The 6898-nt window shown below is 30.5% G+C and overlaps 1 long non-coding RNA gene across 1 annotated transcript; it reads right to left on the reverse strand.

Moving 5' to 3' along the window:
* On the reverse strand, window positions 1-2506 carry LOC111716382 (uncharacterized). The gene is made up of 3 exons (XR_002768471.1): window positions 2365-2506; window positions 2212-2251; window positions 1-51 (listed from the first exon to the last, which is right to left on the reverse strand). It is a non-coding gene; the product is annotated as an uncharacterized LOC111716382 (long non-coding RNA).
* Window positions 2507-6898: the final 4392 nt, after the last annotated feature.

Here is a 6898-nt window from a genome sequence, read left to right on the forward strand (position 1 = left end):
ATATTACCTGCTTCTTGTTTTAATTCTTGTAATATTTCTTTATCAATTCTCCTAAACACAAAACAAAAATATAGGAATTTTGTCTTTGTAACAAACTTAAATTTTCCAAACCCTATATCTTTGCCACCTGATGGTGTAAACTTTAGATTTTTTCATCTTATAGAATATATAGTTTGAAATATCTAAGGTTTCCGATATTGGGCTGCATAGATATAGGGATTAGAAAATAAGAATTTGTGGCAAAGACTCTATTCTTTTTCAATTTCTTTTAATTTCAAACTTCTAGTCAACAACTACTTTAGGATTCATGATTTTGCAATGATATATATATCTGTTGTAATTGCCAATTTGTATGTCTTTCTGTCTTTCTGTATGTCTGTCTATGCATGTCTATTTGTCTGTTTATCTATTTGTTATATTTACCAATCTGTCTCTTTATCTATTAGTATATTTGCATATTTATAAATCTGTCTGTATCTATCTCTTCTGTGTATATTTCTATCTTTCTTTCTGTATTGTTCTGTTTTCAGACAAAACCTAATTCCGCATGTAAGGGAGGGGGGGGGGGGGCCTCCATTGTTAGACAGTTTTAATATGACAAGCGTTCAAATCTGTTAACTGTCATCAAATTTACTTTAAATATTACAAAAACACACGATGTAAAATATTTATGCGTTAATAAACAACTCTGTCCCCACTGAAATCTAGTCATAAGGACAGGAAAATATTGGGAAATCTTTGTGTGACATGAAATCTAAACTCCTCCAATATAATTTTTTTTGGAAAAGTTCAAAATGTTTTTTTTTCTCAATTGCTTCTCAGAAAAACGAAATATATGATTGAAAAGACTTTACTTAAAAACTAAATTTTTGAGAATTGAGACGAGATTTTTTTATCTTAATTTAAGACATAAACACAGAAGACAAGTTCTTGCTACCAACTCAAATTTTTTTTTATTCTTATATCTTCGCAACCTGTCGGCCTAACCTTTAATATTTCAAACTCTTTGAACTGAAAGAATCATGGCTTCAAAGGGGTTAAAACAACAGGAACTCGGTACCTTTCAGCTCTAGGGTAGTCAGGATCTCATATTTTTGGATGAAGGAGTGGGGGGGGGGTAAGAAGAAAAAGGAAAATTTTAAGATAAGACTTTAATGGCAGCCAAAATTAATCTATAAGGTGAACTTGGACGTCTTCAATCTTCAAACCCTGAAAAAACGAATTAAAAGCTGCAGGAAACCATGAAAGAACCGAATGAAAAGCTGGAGGAAACCATGAAAGAACCGAATGAAAAGCTGCAGGAATCCATGAANAAAAAACGAATAAAAAGCTGCAGGAATCCATGAAAAAACGAATTAACGGCTGAATGAATACTGTACAGTTGTCACTAATGTCTCATCCTTTTGTGAAACCTATGTATTGTTACGTACAGAGCGTCCTATATGATATTGGATTACCTCAAAGCTTTAACGCCAAAACACACAATTAATACTCTCAAAACCTAGTAATTGTTTACATGAACAATTTCATATTAGCCAAATTAACATTTTTTAAGATGATTATTATTTAAAAATGTTCTTATTAGTCCCTTAATCTCACGTTAGAGGTATAGACAATCTATTATGATGTGGGACACCCTGTACTTTCTTTGTTTTTGGGACTTTCTCTCCAATTACAGTTCAAGTGTTTACACTGTACAGTATAGTGTACAGTTATAGTTCAATTATAGTACATTTTTATAATATTTCCATTAAAAACTGGCATTGTTTCATGTTCTCCATCTATGAAACTGATCAAAAATAGATAAATATTTAAACGTATTTTTTCGATTTGTTTCTTTTTTAGAATTTTTTATCAAATTTGGTTTCATCGTTCGATCTTTTCCTGCTGGAGAACACTTTATAGTCAAGGACTTAATACTTTTTACTAGGTTGCACCCATACAAGATAAGCAATTGATAAAAAACTTTGCGATTTATCAATTTAATATAATTAGCAGTTACACATAGTTAGTAAACATTTGTTTTTGTTTTTCTTTGTCATTGAATAATACAAAGTTTTTCTGATTTTCTTGGGAAGCTTGTTAGATTTCTAAATAAAAAACTAAAATCCCTTTTATCCGTGGCATCACTTTTCAATTTTAACCGTCCATAAACCTTTCCTGGGGTCTTGTGAGTTGCTACAAAAACAACATATAAATTATAGATGTCACCTAGATATCTTCTTGTTCTCGTCAGTAGAAGTACAGTTTCCTAGAAAACATAACTATTTAAATAACAATAAAAATAATGCATTTTTTTATGAACTCTATTTATGAAAAACTACGTATTAATAAAATTAAGAAGTGAATATTTCGCATACATACCTGTGCTGAGCCATGACCAAAAAATTCCCATTTTTATTTCTAGAAACACGTCAAACTAAAGTAAATTGCTATATACACGACAAAATCAAGTAAATTGCTATATACACGACAAACTAAAGTAAATTGCTATATAAACGACAAACTAAAGTAAATTGCTATATACACGTCAAACTAAAGTAAATTGCTATATACACGATAAACTAAAGTAAATTGCTATATACACGTCAAACTAAAGTAAATTGCTTTATACACGTCAAACTAAAGTAAATTGCTATATACACGTCAAACTAAAGTAAATTGCTATATACACGACAAACTAAAGTAAATTGCTATATACACGGCAAACTAAAGTAAATTGCTATTAACACGACAAACTAAAGTAAATTGATATATACGCGATAAACTAAAGTAAATTGCTATATACACGACAAACTAAAGTAAATTAAGCATGTAAGATTAAAATTTATTTAATTTCAATCATAACTAACTTTTTAAACTTTTTGACCGTCAAAACATTCTTATTTATAGAAGACACAGAACTTTTGCAGAGTAAACAAATCCATTCATCTAAATAAGTCTTTTACTAATTTACTAGTGTAACTACTTGCTTTGTATCAACATCAAACACACTTAATTATTACTTAAATGTCGTCCTCCTCTTCCAGATTTTTCTGGTTCTTAATGTATAATAAGAAAATTGTGTGTAAATCAATTAGTTCTAATTTATTTAATTTTTTTCATTATTTCAATTGAATTAATCTTGATTCAAAACTTTTGAATTTCTTTTGATATAAAACAAAAGGTTAGAAGTTCCAATCTCGTTGGATTTTAATCTCCATCCATCATGTATATTGAGAGAGATATTTATATTCGTAAACAAAAGAAAATTGGCCAAAAAATGTAAATAGAGATTTAAATATTTTTTAAAAAAATTGAAGTATTATTTTCGATGTGGATTGTGGCCCTGTGGGTTCTCCTCCTTCATATCTAAGTTTATTGCTAAGGTTGCATAAACTAAAGTAGATATACTAACTACTTGGTACAGTTTTGAATAAATAATGTATAGATATGAATTTATATTGATTTTTCATATAGTTTCCATGCTTAATTGAACGTAAATAAACTTAGTGTACGTGAAAATACGAGCTCAGTGTACATGAAAATACGAGCTTAGTGTACGTGAAATTACAAGCTCAGTGTACATGAAACTACGAGCTCAGTGTACATGAAAATACGAGCTCAGTGTAAATGAAAATACGAGCTCAATGTGTACGTGAAAATACAAGCTGAGTGTACATGAAAATACGAGCTCAGTGTACATAAAAATACGAGCTCAATGTGTACGTTAAAATACAAGCTAAGCGTACATGAAAATACGAGCTCAGTGTACATTAAAATACGAGCGCAACGTGTACGTGAAAATACAAGCTGAGTGTACATGAAAATAAGAGCTCAATGTGTACGTGAAAATGCAAACTGAATGTACATGAAAATACGAGCTCAATGTGTACGTGAAAATACAAACTGAGTGTACATGAAAATACGAGTTTAGTGTACGTGAAAATACGAGCTCAGTGTACGACTACGTAAAAGCCAGCGCAGTGTACGACTACTTAACAATACGAGCTGATATAGTGTACGACTACGTAAAAATACAGTGTGCCACTCCGTAGAAATACAAGCTTACAGTCTACGACTACGTAGAAATACGAGCTTGCAGTGTACGACTCCGTAGAATAGTTTAGTGTACGACTACGTAGAAATGCGAGTTCAGTAAATGACATAAAAAGAGAGAAGGAGAGAAGAGAGAAGAGAGAAGAACGGAAACCATGGATACAGAGGTTCCAATGTATCCAGGATACCTCGAACCAATCTGTATACAAATATAACAAATATAAATTTGTTTTTACTATTATAACTTTCGTGTTTTTTCAAATTCGTTCAAATGATTTGAAATTGTATGTTTTCGTTTTTTAATTTGTTTAAAAAAACGATAGTATTTTCATTTCTCTGAACGATCCAAATCGTTTATCCATCGTTAGTTCTTTTCTTTTAACAAAACATTTTGCTATTCGTAAATTAATTTCTATAATCAAATATTTTTAAAATTCGGTGATGGTGATGGACCAAACCTCTGTAGAGTAAAAAAGTAGATGTTAGTTCCACATTTATTGAAAATATATTTCGGTCTGGGTTGACCCTCGTCAGTTCATGAGATTGTTTCTTCACAAAGATTAAATATTTTGTCTGACACTTTATGGTCACCTATTGTAATAGAAAACCTTTTTAAGGACTTTTAGCGGAAAGATGTATTTATTTATTTCTATGAATAGCTCAGCTAGATCTTCTTTTCTTTTGTTAGCTATAGCTTGGGTAGGGGTTTCAAAAAGTAAACAAAGAGGTGAAACAAATTTATAAAAAAATCTATAAAAAAAATGTGTACAGTGTATGAAAAATACTTGGTGAAAAAATTCTTTTGCATCTGATTCCTTGTTTAAAACTTGAATATACTTAAAGGAACTGTAAAGGAAAAATAAAATGAGATATAGGCTGAAATCTGAGAATCTCAGGAGTTAATTGAAACATCCTCTCTATCACTTGGATCAATCCATTTTAAGCTTCTTTCTTGTTGAGTAAAAATCACGCACCCTTTCGCTGCGAGAAATGTTAACAGCCGCCCCTCTATCCTCCTACAGGGTGTCCCACGAAACATGACAGTTGGTGAATAGATCTGATGTTCCTGTCTCGAGAATTTGATAGAAAACTGTGTCAAAATTAAACCAAAACGTATAAATGTAAGATTTTGTATTCTTATTATTAGATTCTTAGTATTAAACAGATCATATGCAACAAATATGCTCCCAATCTGAAAACAAAGATTTCCCAGAGGATTCTGAGAAATTATTTGAATTTAATTATTTTCATTTTAAATAGACATAATTGATAATTTTATTTATGCGTCAGGAACATGTCACCAGAACTCAAACCAATGGCAGTCCAGTATTATGGTCACGTGATGCGGACATACGTATACGTGTCCATACAACTTCAAATATGTCTATTGGTAATAATATATTCAAACTTGCAAACTCTGCTCGAAAAAATAATTTTGCTATTGAAAATTGTTAAAAAATAACTTATCCCTCATATTTTGGAGGTTTTAAAATATTTTCTCCTGAAACACTTAATTTTGTATGTTTCTGTTATATTTCATAAATAAATAATTATTTACTTAATTACTTACTAATTATGTACTTACTTACAAGTCCAAAATTAACAAAAAGGTAGGTAACTAAATGCGCGATCCTTTCTTTACTCTCGTCACGTGATTTTTAATAAAAGATACTACTCATTGTGTGGCATGTTGCCAGGCCCCCTGGGAAGATTAAACCTGATAAATGTCAATAAATCCAACACTAGATGTCACTAAACTAGAACTTTATAACTCTTTACATTTAACATTAAGTTATATTATACAGGGTGTCCCAAAAAATGAGAATTATGAGAGTACTTTGGTTTTTAGCAAGGCCTTTAATATTTTAATGTAGCTTTTCATATGAACATTTCTCTCTTTCTACAATATATAAAGTATAATTTTCCTGTTTTTTGGATAACAAAAAAATAGTATCTATATGGGGTTTGTTTTCTTATTTCATATATCCATTTCTAGGATTAGGTGTTAATCATTCTATTTTTTTGTCAGGCATTCATAATATTCTAGAAAATTACGCGTTTCTTGTAAATCATTGAGTTGGATTTAAATCCATCCCCTTTTCTTTAATATGTTATTTTTATATCTTCTTTTTTAATTGGCCGGTCTTCTCTAAATATGAATGGAATTATTTTATTTTCTGCGTTAGTCCAAATATCCAAAAACGAAATATCTGGAAATCTATTAATAATCTTTGTTTGCTTGGGTGTTTGTTTGTTTGTTTGTATGCATGTCCAATAATAACTCAGGAATCTTTGACTGATTTGCTTAATAAGGCAGCTCGATTGAACCCCAGGAATGTTCTTAGCTTGGTTTTAAAGTTCTAAGTAAAAGAGAGTGTTCGCGAAAAATTAAAGAGGGTATAGGCTTAGGGCGAAAAATAATCACTTTTGATCGCTGCGAATCTTACTTTCTATCTGTTGCTTCTATAAGGAGAAAATTGTTTCAAACGACTTATACTGAAGAACGCAGCGTCCATACAAATTCAGAAAGTTGCCATACATCGTAAAATAGTCAATTTAATTCTAAACAAATCATTCGATATTACAATATAAATTCATCGATTATTTTTGACCCCTTCTTATACAGTTAATATTTCCTAATATTGGTTGTTTGTTTTATATACAATGCAATCAAAACGACTTTTTTCCGATAAGTGTCTCTGCCACGTGTAATCATTCAAAGTATTCAGAGAAGTAACATCTGGCGACCAACTATAATTTCCGCATTTTAAGTGCATTGTATCCAAAGCGAATAAAAAATATCATGAAATATTAACTGTATACGAATGCGTCGAAAAATAATTGATGCCTACAGGTTGTA

Source organism: Eurytemora carolleeae, unplaced genomic scaffold (assembly GCF_000591075.1).
Source record: "Eurytemora carolleeae unplaced genomic scaffold, Eaff_2.0 scaffold2051, whole genome shotgun sequence".
In the NCBI taxonomy this organism is placed as follows: domain Eukaryota; kingdom Metazoa; phylum Arthropoda; class Copepoda; order Calanoida; family Temoridae; genus Eurytemora; species Eurytemora carolleeae.